The sequence below is a fragment of the Bombina bombina genome, chromosome 4 (assembly GCF_027579735.1).
Source record: "Bombina bombina isolate aBomBom1 chromosome 4, aBomBom1.pri, whole genome shotgun sequence".
NCBI lineage: Eukaryota > Metazoa > Chordata > Amphibia > Anura > Bombinatoridae > Bombina > Bombina bombina.
The window spans coordinates 981,881,053-981,905,591 of NC_069502.1; positions in this window are offsets into that span (position 1 = coordinate 981,881,053).

Below are 24,539 nucleotides of genomic sequence, written 5' to 3' on the forward strand. Positions count from 1 at the left end.
AATTACTCTGCTCTACCACTAGGAGGAGGCAAAGATTCCCAAACCTCAAGCGCCATATAAAACCCTTCCCAGCTCACACATACCCCAGTCTTTACTTTGCCTCCACTGGAGGTGGTTGAAGAATGAAGACGTGCATTTGATTCTTCAGAGAAATGGGTTTTCAGCCTATATTGAGGCCCCGTTTCACTCAGAGTACAGTGCTTGACAGAGGAATGTATATGGGATATGGTTTGTGATTCTTTTTTTCCCATCATGGGAACTTTTTCATAAACCTTCGTCACAGTATTTTGCCAACCTCTATGGATATACTCCTATTAACATTTAGAGACTCTATAGCTATGTTATGGGCACTTGTTTATAATATATATATATATATATATATATATATATATATATATATATATATATATATATATATATATATATATATATATATATATGCTAATATATATGGTCTTGGGACAGAATTCCCCTTGCTGTTTTGCGTGCATTCAATTTTTTTTGGCGTGCTTAGTTTGAATTTTGCTCATCAGCTTTTGAGTTTACGCACGTTGGGGTTGCAAATGTCTTGTTGGGTTAGCACACATCCCTTTAGTTTTGTTATTGTTACTTTCACGCTTCAGCTGGTTTACGCACATCAGGTTAGTGCACGTTCATCTACGGCTATGCGCACGTCGGGTTTTGGTGCATTATATTCCTTATAGCTTTCATTTTTTTTCGCCTGCTTTTCTTTATTCTGATGAGCATTATCTGGCCTTCAGATGTGATGTTAATGTCCTCTGCTTTGTTTTGCAGTTCTGCTTTGTGCACATTTTACCTGTGAGTTTATTTAAAAAGCTGCTTAGGAGGGGGTAAGTGATTTCCATTCCTCAAGAGCTTTTTAAGGGGGTAATAATGTTTATTGTATTGTTTGTCAAACATTGTCTGATTCTGTCCCTAAATCTACTCTAGAAACTGAGTCCCCTGAACACCTTTCTACCATAAGGTGTGCTTATTTCAAAAAAGTTTAAGTACATGTATGTGACTCATGTTTAGAATTATTAATATAATCAAATGCTGTTTATTTTGGTATTAATGCTCCTTCTGTTTGTTTATTACAGGAGAAAACTAATGATGCTTCACCTAGTGTGACAATTTTATCAAGGCTGCAGTTTCCGAGGCGCTGGCTGCTCTCCTGCCTTCAAACAAGCAAATAAGCTCAGTTCAGATTTTACCTTCTTCTAGTTCTATTTGCCCCAAAGCCAGGGATACTGTTATATCTTCAGATTGTGACGTTTTCTCTGATGTTGAACCTAATATTTCCTCTTTTTTTCTTAGAAATTTTAAATATTTGTTTTCTTATGAAAGAGGTCTTAATTACTTTAGGGGTTAAAGATACTAAAGTATCTGATGATAAGCCTTATAATCATTTAAATTCCATTTTTAAGACTGTTGTTAAACTCCCTGTTCCAATTCACAGAGAAAATTTCCAGTTTCTGAGGTATGCCTTTCTGGACAAACATTTTCAGTTTGTTGCTCTTCCATTTGGTCTCGCTATAGCTCCAAGAATATTCAAAAAGGTTCTGGGTGCCCCTTTGTTTGTGATCAGAACTCATGGTATTTTAGTGTTGCCATCTTGGTTAAAGCTCCATCTTTTCCTTTAGCAGAATCTCAAAACAACTGACTTTTGTTTCTTTAACAACATGGTTGGAGGATCAATTTTCCAAAAAGTTATTTGATTCCTCAAACAAAGGTGACTTTTTTGGGGGATTTCAAATAAATTCAGTCTCCATGAGTCTTTCTCTAACAGAGCAGAGAAGGTTAAGATTGGTGTCAGTCTGCCTGAACCTTCAGCCTCTCTCTTTCCCCTCTATCGCTCTTTGTATGGATTTTCTAGGTTTTATTATTGCAGCTTCAGATGCAATTATATTTGCTCATTTACATATAAGACCTCATCAGCTTTGTATGCTTCGTCAATGGTGATTATACTCAGCTGTCTCAAAACATATTTTTGGATCCCAAAACAAGTCAGACTCTGACTTGGTGGCTGGATCATTAGTTAATTATTCATTGGGCTTATTTTGCTCATCTTACTTGGACTGTGATCACTACAGAAGCAAGTATCTTAGGTTGAGGATCTATTTGGGGGTCTTTGAAAGTTTAGGGAGTTTGGGATCCTCTGGAGGCGAGGTTACCTATAAATGTTCTAGAACTCTGTGCAATTTTTAGCTTGGCCTCTGTTTAAAAGCAAATCTCACCTCCTTTTCTAGAGAGAGAAAATCACAGCAGTGACTTATGCCAACCATCAGGGGTAAGTCACAGTTCCCTAGGAGCTGTCTCAAATTCTCTCATGGGCAGAAATCAATTCCTGTCTAATCTCTGAGGTTCGTATTCCGGGGGTGAACAACTGGGAAGCAGACTTCATCAGTTGTCAATCCCTACATCCAGGGAAGTAATCACTTCACCATGATTTGTTCATTCAGATTTGATGGCCTCTCATTTGAATAACAAAATTCCCAGGTACTTTGCAAGGTCCAGGGATACTCAAGCAGAGTTAGTGGATGCTCTTTTAATTCCATGGTCATTTCAGCCTGCTTATCAGTTTTCTCCTCTAGTACTTCTACCCAGAGTGATTTCTAAGGTAAGTCTAGATACATTTTCAGTAAGCCTGATGGCCTCAGTTCGGCCTCGCTGAATTTGGTTTGCAGATTTATTTCCTTGGTATCTGCTTCTGCTCTCATACTTTCTGTCTCAAGGTCCATTTTTTTCATCTGGATCTCAAGTCTGTGAACTTGATAGTATGGAAATTGAATGGTTAATCCTTAGACATTGGCGTTTGTCTTATTCTGTAATTGAAACCTTAATTCAGGCACGTAAGCCTGTGACTATGAAAATTTATCATAAGGTCTGAAAGGCCTTTATTTTTGGTGTGTGGATCATGGTTTTTCCTGACAAACTTTCAGAATTACAAGGACTTTAAAGTTTTAACAGGATAACCTGGATAACGGTTTACCTGCTAGTTCTTTAAAGGGGCAGATCCTCCTTATCTGATTTTTTATCAGGATAAGGCAGTTTTATGGACTTTTTACTTTTTACTTTAGCAGAGAGATTGTTGTCCCTTCTTTAAGTCCTAATTCCAAGAATGCTTCAATGAGATCTTTGCATAATTTGGACATTGTTAGGGCATTGAAATATTATATTGATGCTACAAAGTACTTTAGAGAAAACTTAAGTTTGTTCATTCACTTTTCTGGTTAAAGAAAAGGTCAGAAAGTTTCTGCTGTTTCTTTGACCTCTTGGTTGAAAATTTTGATTCACAAGGCTTACTTGGAGGTAGGTCAGCCTCCCCTGCAATGTATTACTGCCCAGTCTACTAGGTCAGTTGCCACTTTCTGGCCCTTCAAGAATGATTTGCAAGGCTGCTACTTCATTTGCAAGGAATATATTCAATTGTTGTGACACGAACGTGTCCAACCTTAGGGGGCGCTATACCATAACATAACCCCTCTAGAAAGTATCCCATCTTTGAAGGGTTCCAATAGATATACAAGACTCTGCCAAAGGGAGACAAATTGGATTTTCAAATTTGAGAGCCTTTTTCCCGAGGGCTTAAATGAAAATATAGATATGGCTGCGTTTTAGACATCAAGATGAGATATGTAATCCCTCGTGTTTATATTGATTAATGTTTTGATAATAATTCATGCATATTAATATTATTATGAATATGGTTTATATCACAATTGAGTCACTTTTCACATACACCTAGATTACGAGTTTTGCGTTAGAGGCTGTGCAGTGCTAACGAGCAGTTTTCCCTCACCGCTCACTTACATGCAGCACTGGTATTACGAGTTTTCAGAAACCTGTCGTTAAAAGACAGGAAGTGAGCGTTGAGCAAAATATTGCTCATTACCGCACTCCAATACTAGCACTGCTTAAGTCAGCAGTGAGCTGGTGTAACGTGCTCGTGCACGATTTCCCCATAGGAATCAACAGGCAGAGCCGGCTGAAAAAAAGTCTAACACCTGCCAAAAAGCAGCGTAAAACTCCTTAACGCAGCCCCATTGATTCCTATGGGGAAATAAAAATTATGTTTAAACCTAACACATTAACATGAACCCCGAGTCTAAACACCCCTAATCTTACACTTATTAACCCCTAATCTGCCACCCCTGACATTGCCGACACCTGCATTATATTATTAACCACTAATCTGCCACTCCGGACACCGCCGCCACCTACATTATATGTATTAACCCCTAATCTGCTGCCCCCAACATCGTCGACACCTACATACTATTTATTAACCCCTAATCTGCCTTCCCCAATGTCGCTGACACCTACATTATATTTATTAACCCCTAATCTGCCGCCCCACAGTTGCAGACACTAGATTAAAGTTATTAACCCCTAAACCTAACACCCCCTAACTTAAATATAATTTATTAAATAAATATTCCTATCATTAACTAAATTATTCCTATTTAAAACTAAATACTTACCTATAAAATAAACCCTAAGCTAGCTACAATATAACTAATAGTTACATTGTAGCTAGCTTAGGGTTTATTTTTATTTTACAGGCAAGTCTGTATTTATTTTAACTAGTTAGAATAGTTATTAAATAGTTATTAACTACCTAGCTAAAATAAATACAAAAGTACCTGTAAAATAAAACCTAACCTAAGTTATAATAACACCTAACACTACACTATAATTATATACATTTACTAAATTAAATACAATTAAATAAATTACATACAATTAGCTAAATTAAATTAAATTAGCTAAAGTACAAAAAAAAACAAAAAACACTAAATTACAGAAAAAAATAAACAAATTACAGATATTTAAACTAATTACACCTAATCTAATAGCCCTATAAAAATAAAAAAGCCCCCCAAAATAAAAAAAAACCTAGCCTTAACTAAACTACCAATAGCCCTTAAAAGGGCCTTTTGCGGGGCATTGCCCCAAAGTAATCAGCTCTTTTACCTGTAAAAAAAAATACAAACAACCCCCCAACAGTAAAACCCACCACCCACACAACCAACCCCCCAAATAAAATACTATCTAAAAAAAACTAAGCTCCCCATTGCCCTGAAAAGGGCATTTGGATGGGCATTGCCCTTAAAAGGGCAGTTAGCTCTTTTGCCACCCAAAGTCCCTAACCTAAAAATAAAACCCACCCAATACACCCTTAAAAAATCCTAACACTAACCCCCTGAAGATCGACTTACCAGGAGACGTCTTCATCCAAGCCGGGTCGAAGTCCTCAACGAAGCCGGGAGAAGTCTTCATCCAAGCCGGGCGAAGTGGTCCTCCAGATGGGCAGAAGTCTTCATCCAGACGGCATCTTCTATATTCATCCATCCGGCGCGGAGTGGGTCCATCTTCAAGACATCCGACGCGGAGCATCCTCTTCTGCCGATGGACTAACAATGAATGAAGGTATCTTTAAGAGACGTCATCCAAGATGACGTCCCTTAGATTCCAATTGGCGGATAGAATTCTATCAGCCAATCGGAATTAAGGTAGAAAAAATCCTATTGGCTGAAGCAATCAGCCAATAGGATTGAAGTTCAATCCTATTGGCTGATCCAATCAGCCAATAGGATTCAGCTGGCATTCTATTGGCTGTTCAAATCAGCCAATAGAATGCAAGCTCAATCCTATTGGCTGATTGCATCATTGAATTCTATCAGCCAATTGGAATCTAAGGGACACCATCTTGGATGACATCACTTAAAGGTACCTTCATTCATCGTTAGTCCGTCGGCAGAAGAGGATGCTCCGCGTCGGATGGATGAAGATAGAAGATTCCATCTTGATGAAGACTTCTGCCCGTCTGGAGGACCACTTTGCCCGGCTTGGATGAAGACTTCTCCCGGCTTCGTTGAGGACTTCGGCCCGGCTTGGATGAAGACATCTCCCGGTAAGTCGATCTTCAGGGGGTTAGTGTTAGGATTTTTTAAGGGTGTATTGGGTGGGTTTTATTTTTAGGTTAGGGACTTTGGGCGGCAAAAGAGCTAACTGCCCTTTTAAGGGCAATGCCCAGCCAAATGCCCTTTTCAGGGCAATGGGGAGCTTAGGTTTTTTAGATAGTATTTTATTTGGGGGATTGGTTGTGTGGGTGGTGGGTTTTACTGTTGGGGGGGTTGTTTGTATTTTTTTTACAGGTAAAAGAGCTGATTACTTTGGGGCAATGCCCCGCAAAAGGCCCTTTTAAGGGCTATTGGTAGTTTAGTTTAGGCTAGGGTTTTTTTTTATTTTGGGGGGGCTTTTTTTACTTTAATAGGGCTATTAGATTAGGTGTAATTAGTTTAAATATCTGTAATTTGTTTATTATTTTCTGTAATTTAGTGTTGTTTTTGTACTTTAGCTCATTTTATTTAATTTAGCTAATTGTATGTAATTTATTTAATTGTATTTAATTTAGTAAATGTATTTAATTATAATGTAGTGTTAGGTGTTATTGTAACTTAGGTTAGGTTTTATTTTACAGGTACTTTTGTATTTATTTTAGCTAGGTAGTTATTAAATAGTTAATAACTATTTAATAACTATTCTACCTAGTTAAAATAAATACAAAGTTGCCTGTAAAATAAAAATAAACCCTAAGCTAGCTACAATGTAACTAAAAATGAAATACTTACCTATAAAATAGTTAATAACTATTTAATAACTATTGTACCTGGTTAAAATAAATACAAAGTTGCCTGTAAAATAAATATAAACCCTAAAATAGCTACAATATAATTTGTTATATATAGTTTATTTTATAGGTAAGTATTTAGTTTTAAATAGGAATAATTTAGTTAATAATAGTAAGTGTTATTTAGATTTATTAAAATAATATTAAAGTTAGGGGGTGTTAGTGTTAGTGTTAGACTTAGGTTTAGGGGTTAATAAGTTTAATATAGGTTGTGGCGGTATAGGTGGGCAGAATAGGGGTTGATAAGTTTAATATAAGTGGAGGCGGGGTCTGGGAGCGGCGGTTTAGGGGTTAATACATTTATTAGAGTTGCGGCGGGGTCCGGGAGCGGCGGTTTAGGTGTTAATACATTTATTAGAGTTGCGGCGGGGTCCAGGAGCATCGGTTTAGGGGTTAATACATTTATTAGAGTTGCGGCGGGGTTCAGGAGCGGCTGTTTAGGGGGAAAACTTTATTTAGGTACGGGGGCTCTGGGAGCGGTGGTTTAGGGGGTAAAACAGTATAGTTTAGTGTGGGTGCTTAGTGACAGTATAGCAAGAAAGCTGCGAAGAAGCCGATGACTGTCAGTTAACAACAGTCCGCTGCTCATCGCTCTATACTTGGTGCGCAGCTTCTTGACAGCTTTCTTGATAACTTTGACGAATGTATTCAGGTCCGCGGCAGCGATGGTAGGCGAGCTTAGGTGAGCGTATTGGGCTGGCAAATGCAGGAAAGTAGACGGCTTCATAACTAGAGGCCATAGTGTTGACCAATAATATAGTCAGAGTAGCCAAAGATATGTCCGTATTCCAATAGATATCGGGGTTTATATACATGTATATGATTATTATCAACATACATATTAATTTATTAGTGTCCATATTACACCGTCACTAATTGATCAAACTTATAAATTGATCACATTTAGGTCCACACATCCTTCACGGCTGTCCACCATCATTACAATACTTCATAAGGGTCTTTTTAGGTCAGAACGTATATATCACAACGCACTCCAAAGCAGTATTCCAATATAGTAATATTTGAGTTGTTTTAGGGCACCCTTTATATAACATTATTATTAGATAGTCATACCAATACCATTTATTTTACATTATAGGTCACATATCCCCCCCAATTCTATGTTCATGAATGACACAATCCTCCATTTACTAGGTAGCACATATATCCCTATCATTTTTGTATTGATAATACATTAGTTTTTATTATTATTTTGGTATTGGTTATACACTCCGATACCAATACGACACACCCCCTATGATCTCTATTTTAAAAGACACATCTTCACATCACTAGGTAACATGTAAATCCCCACCATCACGCATCAATATAACATTAGTTTATATCTTTATTTGCCCAATAGTTTCACACTTAGATATTAATAAGATATATCCACTTGGATTCCTTTACTAATGGTTATATTCACGATTATAGTTTAAACAAGAATCTATTTATTTACACATTCACTGACACTGTCAACAACGTCATGATGACGTTTTCACACACCTTCACAAGACGTAGACACCTCTGTAGGAAATATCCAATCACGTTCTCTCTACCATTCACTAGTATACACCCCTCAAGCATACATCCAATCATGCACCTCCGAGTCCTACTTTCCTTCGATACACATCCTATTGATACACTTTGGATCCATGTAAGTTTTCACAGCATCAACAAACGGAGCAGTAATCAGCCCACAAACTCATACTAGTTGTAAATAAGGTACTTCTATAAATCAGGCTAAAAGTCTTTGGCTGCAATATGAAACATTAGCATCCACGATGCAGTGTTTCTTCTGAATGATTTGTGTATTGATCGTCAAAAATAAAACACGGTAAAAATGGCACGCAAATGTTGCAGTTTAAAACACACCAAGTCCATTTTTTATTATAAACCTTAAGGTTTTCACACGTATAGTTATAGTAATATATTAACATAACTATCAAGGCATTGATCCTGCTAAAGAGAGTGGAATGGGACAAATTTGTATATATGGAGTCTTTTATATATATGAATGTTTAACATAATTAATCCCTATGGGGCTTCTCATATGTTTATATTTTTCTCAATTGTGGATTTGTGTTATCATATTTATTTTTACTATCAAATGTCTAATGGCTTATCATGAGTCTATAATGTTATGGTTGACCAATGTTTTATTGCTGAGGTTTTTTGTAAAATACCTTTTTTTGTGTATAGTGTTATATATAATATATGCAGGACATGGATATATAATCAATTGCCAATTGAGTATAATTGCTGACACATGTTTTGGGAGGAGTTATCAGGTTTGCCTACAGATTTAAAAGTTAGAGCTTTCATTAGTTGAACAGGTGCCTGAGGAAACAGCTAGTTGAGCTGAGAAACGCATTGCAATCTGTTACATTTGTTTGTATACCTTTTTGGGTGATGTCTAACACCCTATATTTTTAATACCATTTTAAATAAATATATGTTGTACCATATGGAAGCCTGGGCCTGTCTTATCTACCACACCACCTGGAATTCCTGGATCCCAACATCCTATTGCAGGATCAGTGTAGCTGGGTCACTGTGATTCCCCAGCCTGCGCCATTTAGCACATTTGGTGCTGCTCCCCTTGTGAGTATTATTTCAGTTCAAGATCTGCCTTTTTTATCATCATCTCAGTGTGCCCTCTTTTTTTTTGTGATTATATTCATAGATTCCTGTACTTCATTTGCAAGGCCGCTACTTCATTTTTATGTTTTTGCTTCTTCGAAAGGCAGCCATTGTTAGGAAGGTTTCTCAGTTTGATTTTCTTGCTGGATTGATTTATTTTTAAGTGCATTCCAATTTTTTTTTATTGGGGTTGAGGATTTCATTTCTCAGCGAAAAAAAGGATGTTTTTACATTTCTCCCTTTATGTTATTAATGCTTTTTCTCTGTGAAAAGCATTACTGGGCTAAAAAGAGGCTGCACCCAGGTGATAAATCACCATAGAACAAGCTAACAAGTTATTGAGCTGGTTGTTCATTCCTAAGAATGTCTATGGCCCTAGTGTCTATGGCCCTAATATTCAAAGGTTCTCCAACTTGGAGAGAAATTTCAGTACAGACTTCACAGGGGCGGAAATCACTGAATATTCAAAAGAAAAAGGGCAGAACTCTCCAGCATTGCGAGTTCTCTCTCATTTGTGTATATATGAAGGAGAGCCAAGCACAGTGCAATACAGCACTGCGTGATACCAGAGTTTTATTTCGCTGCTGTGTTACTTTAACAAATTAGAATCATACTTTGTATATTTCTGTTTATATGTACAAATTACATTTCATCTTGAATTTGCTGCATTGCAAACCAAAACTGACACTTTCAGCAAGTGGGAGGGACAGGGAAGTTCCCTGGGCTGAACAAGGAAGTTCCCAGGGTGTCTGAAGCTCTATCACTAGTGAAATTTTCTAAGCATTTTAAACAAGCTGGTCTCACGGATTTGTCTCGTTAGCTGTATGCAGATGAAGTATGCTAAAAATTCTCAAAATACGTATTTTAACTAACAGAAAACTAATGTATACTAAAATATTGGCAAAAGCAAGTTATATTGAAGTGAAAACATTTCAGTTTCATTTGGAGTTGATGCAAGCAGAACCTTTATATCAGCCCCATGGGTTCTCCAGTTACCTTCTCTCTCTCATGTGAAATTTTGAATCCCAGAGAGCTTCATTGCTGTCTATGGAAGACATATCTCTTCTCTCTGGAATTTCCAGGTTCCTCTGCTTTTTTTAAAAAAATTCAGTGAGTTCTGCCTCTGTGAAGTCTGCTCTATAATCAGAATTTGTAAAACCACAATCCTAAATACACTGCTGTACACAAAATAAAATACAAAATAGAAAGTGCAAAGTTTAAATGTAATACAATTTAATCTGAAGTGTAAGGTGATATAAAATAGAAAACCCCTAGTGTAAATACAGCAGTCTATATTTCCCTAGGCTTGTCTCTCCTTCACATACAGAAATGCAGGAAATGCCCCTTGGAGAAGTAAAGCAAAATCTGGCTTTTGAAAATTTCATTAGGGATCTCGCAGTGTTAGAGGATCATTTTTTAATTTCCCACCTGAGCAAAGAGGTTTTGAATATCAGGGACTATGTTTATTTTGTCTCCCTAAGGGTAAAAGGGGAAACCAGACATGGACTCCTTGCTCAGTGTGCTTAGAGGAATGTGGCTACACCGTACTGACGAGGCCCAATGAAGGCTGAAACGATTGTCTGTAGTTGCTGTGAACCTTGTTCAGACAGGAACACCAAGCAATACCCTAAACGAATACCAAGGGTAATATAAGAACGCTCTTATAAATATACTGGGGACAGTTAAACGCTTTGTTAAACGGCCTGTATAATAGGACCCTGCATACCTACCACCATAGGGAACCTATAGATACCACAACAACATGATCCAGCTACATATTAATATCATTATATAGCTATAAGGCAATCAAAACCCTCATAGAGGCCCTAACTATCTTGACACTAACTTGCTGCAAATAAATAATCCTGATATTAAACAACACTCCATATGTCCAAATCCTGAATCCAGCAAAGCAGGACAATACAAGATCTAAGAGATTTATTACAATCTTAATTGCAGCCTCCATGTTTAACACACTTTACAGGGAAGATTGCAGTAATCATTTTCACTTTTGCTTCTTGAGGCTTGAAAATTACTGGAAACTTACAAAATGGCCACTAAGAAAAATTTAAAAACAACAAAATCTATTAAAACATTACAACCTAAGGGACAATCTCATTCTTCAGTCCTTCTGAACAGAAAACTCCAAAAAGCAAGGATCTCCAAAATGAACTGCCTCTTCTCAAGATAATACCACAATGTAAATAGAAGAACAAACTCAAGAGAAGAATTAATGGATTTAAAACAGGATATGCACACACTGGGTTTTAGAGTGGAGGCCTCGCACTGCTTGTTGTCCCGCCCACAATCACACTGAGCTTGCATGCCCAACACAGTGTTCCCTCTTCTGAAGTCAGGAAGTGGTTGAGTGGGCTACTTGAAGCACTTGTGCAACTGTGCATAGTGAGATTTGATCCTTGAGAGGTAGGACAATGTGCTTTGCTTGGCATTTAAAAACTGCCCATCCCTGCCCCACTCTCCATCATTCCCACCCTCTACCCAGCTCAGAATCAGAAAAGCCCCTCTGTGTTGTGGTATTTCCACTGGCTGTATTCCTTTTTAAATGACAGTGACATAGTATGTGTTTGTCTTTTGAATGGGCATGCTATTATTATTAATTTTGCTTCCAGCTCACCACCTCATGTATAAAAACTTCCCTGCCAGTACAAACTGTATAATGTGTATTTATATGTACATTTGTTACGCATTTCCCTTGTATTCCTTTTTGTTTGACACTGGACAATGTCCAGTGTCAATCAAAAAGGAATAGAAGGTAGCTGCATAACAATTATACATACAAGTACATGTTGTACAGTTTTTACCGGCAGGGAAGTTTTTATACACGAGGTGGTGAGCTGGAAGCAGGAGCCAATGCAAGCAGAAAACTAAATGTTGTCTTGACAAATTCTCTTACACCAGCTTTTAACCCTTTTCATGCTCTACTTCTGTACTTTACCCTATTCCTTTTACAGTTCACCAATCCTAGGTTCATCTTCATTCATTTACAAACATATATTATATTTCATATATTACAAACCTTTTTTTTTTTATTTCTAAATGCCATTCAAAGCCAGGCTTGAGAATATCCAGGCCCAGCAGCATTACAATGGGCACGAATTGCACGTTATACATACTTATATGTCTCACTCCTAGCCATGTCAGGGAATTTACATGGACTAGGCTGTTTATCCACACATTTCAGGTTGCTGGGAATTTTTTTATATCTCATTACAAACAGTGCTACAGTTTCCAGACAACACATTTCTGCTTCTCTTAGTCCTATAGGTTTCAGCTTGCTTTGTTAAGTAAACACTAAGATATATATTACTTGCAAGTAGAAACTAACGGCTAGATTACGAGTTTTGCGGTATGAGTGAAAAAGCAGCGTTATGTCTCTTTTTCACTACCGCTGGTATTACGAGTCTTGCAGGTATTTCTGCACCCCAAACTTTTTTGGCCGTAACGCAACGTAACTACCGCAGCTTTCAAAAAGTCCTTTTTCAATGGGACTTCCTTTGCGCCGGTATTACGAGTCTGCCTGGGAGGCCAAAAAGTGAGCGGTACAGCCAATACAGTCAAGATCTATACCGTTAACTGAAAGTCAGTAGTTATGGGTTTTACGCTACAAAGCTGTAACATAAAACTCATAACTAAAGTACTAAAAAGTACACTAACACCCATAAACTACCTATTAGCCCCTAAACCGAGACCCTCCCGCATCGCAAACACTAAAATAAAATTATAAACCCCTAATCTGCCCCTCCGGACATCGCAGCCACTATAATAAACATATTAACCCCTAAACCGCCGCACACCCGCATTGCAAACACTAGTTAAATATTATTAACCCCAAATCTGCTGTCCCTAACATTGCCACAACCTACATTACTGTTATTAGCCCCTAATCTGCTGCCCCCAATGTCGCCGCCACCTACCTACACTTATTAACCCCTAATCTGCCACCCCCAATGTCGCCGCCACGTACATTACAGTTATTAACCCCTAATCTGCCGCCCCCAACATCGCTGCCACCTACCTACACTTATTAACCCATAATCTGCCGCCCCCGACATCGCCGACACCTAAATTACAGTTATTAACCCCTAATCTGCTGCCCCCGACATCGCCGACACCTACATTACAATTATTAACCCCTAATCTGCTGCCCCCGACATTGCCGCCACCTCCTACACTTATTAACCCCTAATCTGCTGCCCCCGACATTTATTACACCTAATCTAATAGCCCTATCAAAATAAAAAAGCCCCCAAAATAAAAAATAAAAGCCCTAGCCTAAACGAAACTACCAATAGCCCTTAAAAGGGCCTTTTGCGGGCATTGCCCTAAAGAAATCAGCTCTTTTACCTGTAAAAAAAATACAAACAACGCACCAACAGTAAAACCCCCCACCCACACAACCAACTCCCCAAATAAAAAGCTAACTAAAAAAACCTAAGCTCCCCATTGCCCTGAAAAGGGCATTTGTATGGGCATTGCCCTTAAAAGGGCATTTAGCTCTTTATTTAGCCCAAACCCTAATCTAAAAATAAAACCCACTCAATAAACCCTTAAAAAACCTAACACTAACCCCTGAAGATCCACTTACAGTTTTTGAAGACCCGACATCCAACCTCAACTAAGCCGGGAGCCGGGAGAAGTCTTCATCCAAGCCAGTTATAATATACACGTTTTACCTCTGTAATTACCTTGTATCTAAGCCTCTGCAGACTGCCCCCTTATTTCAGTTCTTTTGACAGACTTGCATTTTAGCCAATCAGAGCTGTCCTCCATGGTAAATTTACATGCATGACTATATGAAACATGTGAACTAATGTCCTCTAGTGGTGAAAAACTATCAAAATGCATTTAGATTAGAGGCGGACTTCAAGGTCTAAGAAATTAGCATATGAACCTCCTAGGTTTAGCTTTCAACTAAGAATACCAAGAGAACAAAGCAAAATTGGTGATAAAAGTAAATTGGGAGTTGATTACATGCCCTATTTGAAACATGAAAGGTTTTTTTGGACTTAACTGTCCCTTTAAAGGTAATATCAGCTCTCATTATGTTATCACTTTGTTGCACACACACTTGCTTCCTTATCGTATATCTGTTTGTAAATCAAAGCTCAATACTTAGAGAGAACAATGGAAAATTTTAATTTTATTAGTTATCTCTTCTACACCCCACCGGGAGTGTAATTTTTTCGGCTGGATGTGTTTACATTGCCTGTTAATAGCCTGGACTTAAGTCCAGAAACTTTCAGTATAGGGGGGTATACAACCAACTAAATCAGCTATTTAAAATGCCAATATAAGGAGCTACTTTTGATAATTTAATACACTCTAGCAGGTAAAATGGATTATTGGGAACAAATTAAACATTTTTGGGTAAACTGTCCATTTAAGAGTGCATATGCTGTACTTTGTTTTATACTGTTAGTGTACACAGAGCATAGAGTCTTGTAATTATGGACCCAATATACTAGCCTCAAGAGCTGTCAATTAGCTACCTACAATTTAACACTAACCAATTTGTACAACCTGCCAATTCTATGATGAATTTAAGCTACCTCTATCTAGACTGATTTATATGTTTATCTGTCTTTGATACTAGTCAGTGCCTCCCCAGCCATTGACCTCAATGCACGTTCTTGTAATGGTGATATAGTTTGAGAGGAAATATTGTCTATGCAAGAGACAATTGAAGATCAATCAGAATTAATAACCTCCTGCAGGATAAAATGGAGGATATGGAGAATAGGAACAGAAGGAAAAATGTAAGAATATGTAGAGCACCAGAGTCTGTACTCCCAAAATACTTTTCTGTCTATCTCTCAGCTCTATTTCATTACCTATTAGATGATCCAAATGTGGCAAATATACAATGGGTAAGAGCCCATAGGGCACTTAGGCCTAAGCCCCCTGACACGGCACCTCCTAGAGACATTATTATAAAGTTCAAGAACTTTCAGGAGAAAGAAAATCTTATGGCAGCATCCAGAAAGAAACAACCTGTGAGGTTCCATGGAGTTGTACTACAATTTTATGCCGACCTTTTTATCCGTACCGTACCTTGCTTAGAAACAAATGGATCCCTTATAGATTGGGATTTCCACTACAATTTATGGTAATCCATAATAACAGAATAATTACTCATGACCTCAAGAAATACCTCAATTCTGTAAAATGATGGACTTGGAACCACCAATTCCACCCAGGAATATCATCAGAAGGAACAAAGACCCAAGCAGAAAAGAAAAAAGAAACCTGGGACACTGTACAAGCTTCAAAAAAGGATAGTCTATCCCCTGGACAAGCTTCTAAGGGCATAGTCTCACAACGCATGGACATCCCAACATCACCTTCATCGAAGGGAGAATATGTTTCAGATCCAGAAACCCCCTGAACATGGACAATCTCCACTTTGTAACAATAACCTCTTCTCTTTGATATTAAATTGGACTAAATACCAAATTAAAGTAGAAGCGGCCTCATATGGCTAGGATGTTGCTGTCGATACATATATATATATATATATATATATATATACCTGATACTTGTTTAGATATATACTTATTAATAACAAATGGAGATTTCCTAGTAATAATAGTTTATATGGCAAAGATAAGTTGCTCAGCATCTTAAAACCACATTTCTTAGGATCGACTAAGATCAGGTCTCTCTTAGATCCCCCCCCCCCTAGTATTGTACTGTATTATATACTGTGGCCTAGATTATGAGTTTTGCGTTAGCCTTAAAAAGCAGCGTTGGCCGGTCCTAACGCTGCTTTTAAAGCACGTTGGTATTACGAGTCTTGAAGTTACAGGTGTACCGCTCACTTTTTTGGCCAGACTTGGAAATACCGCAAATCCACTTACGTCAATTGTGTATCCTATATTTTCAATGGGACTTGCATAGCGCCGGTATTACGAGTCTTCCAAAAAGCGAGCGGTAGACCCTCTCCTGTCAAGCCTGGTACCGCATTTTAAAGTCAGTAGTTAAGAGTTTTACACTACAACGCCGTAGCATAAAACTCTTAACTAAAGTTCTAAAAAGTACACTAACACCCATAAACTACCTATTAACCCCTAAACCGAGGCCCCCCACACATCGCAAACACTAAAATAATTTTTTAACCCATAATCTGCCGAACCAGACATCGCCGTCACTATAATAAATATATTAACCCCTAAACCGCCGCACTCCCGCATCGCAAACATTAGTTAAATATTATTAACCCCTAATCTGCCGTCCCTAACATCGCTGACACCTACCTACATTTATTAACCCCTAATCTGACGCCCCCAACGTTGCCGCCACTATATTAAAGTTATTAACCCCTAAATCTAAGTCTAACACTATCCCTAACACCCCCTAACTTAAATATAATTTAAATAAATCTAAATAAAATTACTATCATTAACTAAATTATTCCTTTTTAAAACTAAATACTTACCTGTAAAATAAACCCTAAACTAGCTACAATATAACTAATAGTTACATTGTAGCTAGCTTAGGGTTTATTTTTATTTTACAGGCAACTTTGTATTTATTTTAACTAGGTACACTAGTTATTAAATAGTTATTAACTATTTAATAACTACCTAGTTAAAATAAAGACAAATTTACCTGTAAAATAAAACCTAACCTAAGTTACAATTACACCTAACAATACACTACAATTAAATTAATTACCTAAATTAAATACAATTAATTACAATTAAATAAAATCTAAAGTACAAAAAAAAACCCCACTAAATTACAGAAAATAATAAAGAAATTACAAGATTTTTAAACTAATTGCACCTAATCTAATCCCCCTAACAAAATAAAAAAGCCCCCCCAAAATAAAAAAGCCCTACCCTACACTAAATTACAAATAGCCCTTAAAAGGGCCTTTTGTGGGGCATTGTCCCAAAGTAATCAGCTCTTTTGCCTGAAAAAAAATTACAATTCCCCCCTCAAACATTAAAACCCACCATCCACACAACCAACCCTACTCTAAAAAACCCAATCCCCCCTTAAAAAAACACTAACCTTCTGAAGATCACCTTACCGGGAGACATCTTCACCCAACCGGGCCAAAGTCCTCAATGAAGCCGGGAGAAGTCTTCATCCAAGCCGGGCGAAGTGGTCCTCCCGACGGGCAGAACTCTTAATCCAGACGGCATCTTCTATCTTCATCCATCCGGCGTGGAGCGGGTCCATCTTCAAGTCATCCGACGCGGAGCATCCTCTTCAAACGACGGCTAAACACAGAATGAAGGTTCCTTTAAATGACGTCATCCAAGATGGCATCCCTTCAATTCCGATTAGCTGATAGAATTCTATCAGCCAATCATAATTAAGGTAGAAAAAATCCTATTGGCTGATGCAATCAGCCAATAGGATTGAAGTTCAATCCTATTGTCTGATCCAATCAGCCAATAGGATTGAGCTGGCATTCTATTGGTTGTTCCAATTTTTTCTACCTTAATTCCCATTGGCTGATAGAATTCTATCAGCCAATTGGAATTGAAGGGACGCCATCTTGGATGATGTCATTTAAAGGAACCTTCATTCTGTGTTTAGCCGTCGTTTGAAAAGGATGCTCCGCTTCGGATGTCTTGAAGATGGACCCGCTCCGTGCCGGATGGATGAAGATAGACGATGCCGTCTGGATGAAGACTTCTGCCCGTCTGGAGGACCATTTCGTTTGGCTAGGATGAAGACTTCTCCCGGCTTCGTTGAGTACTTCGGCCCAGTTGGGTGAAGACGTCTCCCGGTAAGGTGATCTTCAGGAGGTTAGTGTTTTTTTTAAGGAATCCCCCCTTTTTTTTAGAGTAGGGTTGGTTGTGTGGGTGGTGGGTTTTAATGTTGGGGGGGGATTGTAATTTTTTTTCAGGTAAAAGAGCTGATTTCTTTGGGGCAATGCCCCACAAAAGGCCCTTTTAAGGGCTATTTGTAATTTAGTGTAGGGTAGGGCTTTTTTTATTTTGGGGGGCTTTTTTATTTTGTTAGGGGGGATTAGATTAGGTGTAATTAGTTTAAAAATCTTGTAATTTCTTTATTATTTTCTGTAATTTAGTGGGGGGGGGTTGTACTTTAGATAATTTTATTTAATTTGAATTAATTGTATTTAATTTAGGTAATTAATTTAATTGTAGTGTAGTGTTAGGTGTAATTGTAACTTAGGTTAGGTTTTATTTTACAGGTAAATTTGTCTTTATTTTAACTAGGTAGTTATTAAATAGTTAATAACTATTTAATAACTATTGTACCTAGTCAAAATAAATACAAAGTTGCCTGTAAAATAAAAATAAACCCTGGTAGGTACAATGTAACTATTAGTTATATTGTAGCTAGCTTAGGGTTTATTTTATAGGTAAGTATTTAGTTTTAAATACGAATTATTTAGTTAATTGTAGTTATTTTATTTAGATTTATTTAAATTATATTTAAGTTAGGGGGGGTTAGGGTTAGACTTAGGTTTAGGGGTTAATATGTTTATTATAGTGGTGGCGACGTTGGTGGCGGCAGATTAGGGGTTAATAAATGTAGTTAGGTTGCGGCAACATTGGGGGCGGCAGATTAGGGGTTAATAAATATAATGCAGGTGTTGGCGATGTTGGGGGCAGCAGATAAGGGGTTAATAAGTGTAATATTAGGAGTGTTTATTTTCCCCATAGGAATCAATAGAGCTGCGTTAGGAGCTTTACGCTGCTTTTTTGCAGGTGTTAGGTTTTTTTCAGCCGGCTCTCCCCCATTGATTCCTATGGGGAAATCGTGCACGAGCACGTTTAGCCAGCTCACCTCTAACGTAAGTAGCACTGGTATTGAGGTGAGATGTGGAGCTAAATTTTGCTCTACGCTCACTTTTTTGCGGTTAACGCCGGGTTTGTAAAAACCCATAATACCAGCGCTGTCTGTAAGTGAGCGGTGAGCATAAACTGCTCGTTAGCACCGCACCCCTGTTGACGCAAAACTTGTAATCTAGGCGTGTGTTCTTTGAAAAGTATATATTGTTTATAAGTTTAAAGATTATTTTTTATATACGGTTTATTTATGTCTTTGACAAATGTTTTGTATTTCACAGGTTTATGAGACCTTCACAATACACAAATTCTATACAAAATTGGAATGGTACAATTCACAATCTCTGGCAACACTACCATAATCTAATCCTATACAATAGGCACACTCACATTGTAATATATTATGCCATGTAACCTTTGTATAATCTCCCAGAATGTAAAGGGGTTTTATTCTCCCAACAAATGTTATATGGCATTACTAGACTTACATAAAAGACAAGCAGACATATTGTTTCTACAAGAGAAACATTGCAGAGAACCAAAATACTTTGGCCCCCAATACACACAACATTCTCAAAAAAAGTGGAGTGATTATTCTACTCCATTAAAATGTTGCATTTCAGCATAAACAAACTACTAATGATTCAGAGGGGAGAGTCCTTGGTGTCTTTGGATTATTGTATGGTACCCCAGTCACACTTTTCACCATTTATGCCCCAAATTCTAAACATATTCTATTTTCTCATAAAATGTTCTAAGAAAACAGCACACTTTCTATGGAAACATTTAAGGGAACATAATCTCTATGACTCCTGGAGATATCTTCATGGAGATAAAAAAGATTACACCTTTTTTTTTAAATGTACAGTAGACTATTGTTTCATTAATCAGATAGGCTTAACACATCTCTCCAATTCCCATATTAAATCAACAACATGGTCTGACCCCTCGGCTACTCGGCTATGGTGCTGAGCCTTAACTGGCCTAATACTAGAACCACTGAATTTGTCTGGGAACTAGATGATACTATACTAAATATTCCTAAGCATTCAGAAACCCTAACAAAATCACTGAAATAATTTTTTTAAATAAACTCTACTCCCCAAAATCAACATTTTTACACTTTGGGAAACACACAAGTGTTACATGAGGGGTGAATTATTAAACTTAAAGCACAATATAAAAAAAGCACGTCAACACTACCCTGACCTAACTACACAACTGTCAAACCTCAAATTACAACATATAAAGCACCCACTGACCAGCACATTTCAAAAGACCTAATCACCATTAGAAATAAATAAAATAATAAGAACAACAAACCATCACCCATAAATTTAAACAAAAATTCTTCTATGAAGGAAACAGAACAGGAAAATTTCTAGCTAAAGCCCATAAAAAAAGAAAACTAAAATCATTCATCAACAAATTGATTACCCCTCAAAAACAAAAACTATTAACTACTGGACAGATTACGAGTTTTGCGTTATGAGTGGTGCGGTACTAACTTGCACATTATTGTCACCGCTCACTTACCTACAGCGCTGGTATTACAGGTTTTTATAAATCCAGCGTTATTAGGCAAGAATTGAGCGTAGAGCAAAATTGTGCTCCATACCGCACTCCAATACCAGTGCTGCTTAAGTCATTTCCCCATAGACATCAATAGGGAGAGCCGGCTAAAAACACCTGCAAAAAAGCAGCGTAAAGCTCAGTAACACAGCCCCATTGCTTCCTATGGGGAAACAAAATTTATGTTTACACCTAACACCTTAACATGAACCCCGAGTCTAAACACCTCTAATCTTACACTTATTAACCACTAATCTGCCACCCCCGACATTGCCGACACCTACATTATACTTATTAACCCCTAATCTGCTGCTCCGGACATCACCACCTACATTATACTTATTAACCCCTAATCTGCTGCCCCCAACATCGTCTACACCTACATTATATTTATTAACCCCTAATCTCCCGCCCCCAATATCGCTGCAACCTACACTTATTAACCCCTAATCTGCCGCCGCCACTATACTACATTTATTAACCCCTAAACCTAAGTCTAACCTTAACCCTAACACCCCCTAACTTAAATATAATTAAAATAAATCTAAATAAAACCTACTATTAATAACTAAATAATTCCTATTTAAAAATAAATACTTACCTATAAAATAAACCCTAAGCTAGCTACAATATAACTAATAGTTACATTGTATCTAGCTTAGGGTTTATTTTTATTTTACAGGCAAGTTTGTATGTATTTTAACTAGGTAGAATAGTTACTAAATTTTTATTAACTATTTAATAACTACCTAGCTAAAATAAATACAAATGTACCTGTAAAATAAAACCTAACCTAAGTTACACTAACACCTATCACTACACTACAATTAAATGAATTAACTAAATTAAATACAATTAAATAAATTAAATACAATTACCTAAATTACAAAAAACAAACAAACACTAAATTACACAAAATAAAAAACAAATTACAAGATATTTAAACTAATTACACCTAATCGAATAGCCCTATCAAAATAAACCCCCCCCCCAAAATAAAAAAAACCTAGCCTAAACTAAACTACCAATAGCCCTTAAAAGGACCTTTTGTGGGGCATTGCCCCAAATAAATCAGCTCTTTAACTTTTTTAAAAAAATACAAACAACCCCCCCAACAGTAAAACCCACCACCCAAACAACCAAACCCCCAAATAAAACCCTAACTAAAAAAACCTAAGCTCCCCATTGCCCTAAAAAGGGCATTTGGATGGGCATTGCCCTTAAAAGGGCATTTAGCTCTATTGCAGCCCAAAGCCATAATCTAAAAATAAAACCCACCCAATAAACCTTTAAAAAAACCTAACACTAACCCCTGAAGATCCACTTACAGTTTTGAAGAGCCGACATCCATCCTCAACGAAGCCGGGAGAAGTCCTCATCAAAGTGGCAAGAAGTCCTCAATGAAGCTGGGAGAAGTCTTCATCCAAGCCGGGCCCGGGAGAAGTGGTCCTGCAGACGGGCAGAAGTCTTCATCCAGATGGCATCTTCTATCTTCATCCATCCAGCATGAAGCGGCTCCATCTTCAAGACATCCAATGCGGAGCATCCTCTTCTTTCTGACGACTAACGACGAATGAAGGTTCCTTTAAGTAACGTCATCCAAGATGGCGTCCCTTAGATTCCGATTGGATGATAGAATTCTATCAGCCAATCGGAATTAAGGTTGAAAAAATCCTATTGGCTGATTCATTCAGCCAATTGGATTGAACTTCAATCCTATTGGCTGATCCAATCAGCCAATAGGATTGAGCTGGCATTCTATTGGCTGATTAGAATGATTAGAATTAGATGGATCCACTCTGCGCCGGATGGATGAAGATAGAAGATGCTGTCTGGATGAAGACTTCTGCCCGTCTGGAGGACCACTTCTCCCGTCTAGGATGAAGACTTCTCCCGGCTTCGTTGAGGACTTCTTGCCGCTTCGATGAGGACTTCTCCCGGCTTCGTTGAGGATGAATGTCGGATCTTCAAAACTGTAAGTGGATCTTCAGGGGTTAGTGTTAGGTTTTTTTTAAGGGTTTATTGGGTGGGTTTTATTTTTAGGTTAGAGATTTGGGCTGCAGTAGAGCTAAATGCCCTTTTAAGGGCAATGCCCATCCAAATGCCCTTTTCAGGGCAATGGGGAGCTTAGGTTTTTTTAGTTAGGGTTTTATTTGGGGGGTTTGGTTGTGTGGGTGGTGGGTTTTACTGTTGGGGGGGTTGTTTTTTTTTAACAGGTTTATGAGCTGATTTCTTTGGGGCAATGCCCCACAAAAGGCCCTTTTAAGGGCTATTGGTAGTTTAGTTTAGGCTAGGGTTTTTTTTTATTATTTTGATAGGGCTATTAGATTAGGTGTAATTAGTTTAAATATCTTGAAATTTGTTTTTTATTTTGTGTAATTTAGTGTTTGTTTGTTTTTTTGTAATTTAGGTCATTGTATTTAATTTATTTAATTGTATTTAATTTAGGTAATTTATTTAATTGTAGTGTAGTGTTAGGTGTTAGTGTAACTTAGATTAGGTTTTATTTTACAGGTAAATTTGTATTTATTTTAGCTAGGTAGTTAGTAAATAGTTAATAACTATTAGTAACTATTCTACCTAGTTAAAATAAATTCAAACTTGCCTGTGAAATAAAAATAAAACTTAAGATAGATACAATATAACTATTAGTTATATTGTAGCTAGCTTAGGTTTTATTTTACAGATATTTCGTTTTAAATAGGAATTATTTAGGTAATGGTAGTAGGTTTTATTTAGATTTATTTTAATTATATTTAAGTTAGGGCGTGTTAGGGTTAGGGTTAGACTTAGGTTTAGGGGTTAATAAATATAGTATAGTGGCGGCGACTTTGGGGGTGGCAGATTAGGGGTTAATAATTTTATTTTAGTGTTTGCTATGTGGGAGAGCCTCGGTTTAGGAGTTAATAGGTAGTTTATGGGTGTTAGTGTACTTTTTAACACTTTAGTTATGAGTTTTATGCTACAGCTCTGTAGTGTAAAACTCATAACTACTGACTTTAGAATGCATTACAAATATTGTGGGATAGGCTGTACCGCTCACTTTTTGGCCTAAAAAAAAAGCTTGTAATACCGACGCTATGGAAGTCCCATTGAAAATAGACTATACGCAAATTGCATAACTTGATTTGTGGTAAGGCAAAAAAAGTGTGCATGACAGCTGTACCTACAAGACTCGTAATAGCAGCGGTAGTAAAAAAGCAGCGTTATGAGGCTTAACGTAGTTTTTTTACTTATAACGCAAGACTTGTAATCTAGCCGTACTTTTGAAATTGGTAAACAATTTCGAGAATGTTATCTCAAACTTTACAATATAGCACCAAATTCAGATCACTTATTTAACGAATCAGTACTAGGAACATATCCACAGGGTAGCACTTTACCAAATCTTACACCCGAACAACAAAAAGAAATGGACTCCCCTATCACCCAGCTTGAACTAATTTGCGTACTTAAAGAGCTGAATGTAGGCAAAAGTCCAGGACCTGATGGCTATTCAGTAAAATGCTACCAACATTTCAAATACATTTTAATCCCATAATTGTTAAATATGTTTTATGAAATAGGAGAAGGGAAATATTTCCCTCAGAATATGGTCGAAGCGCAAATAACTGTGATCCCCAAGCCCGGAAAACCTCCAACTACACCATCTAATTTGAAAACCATTTTACAAATCAATGTCAATGTAAAGCTATTTGCTAAAATTCTCGCTTCCAGAATAAATAATATCCTCCTGACCTTAGTACACATTAACCAAGCAGGTTTCACACCACATTGAATAGCAATATAAAACTATAAAAATAGTCAACCTCCTAGACTATGTCACAGAGACC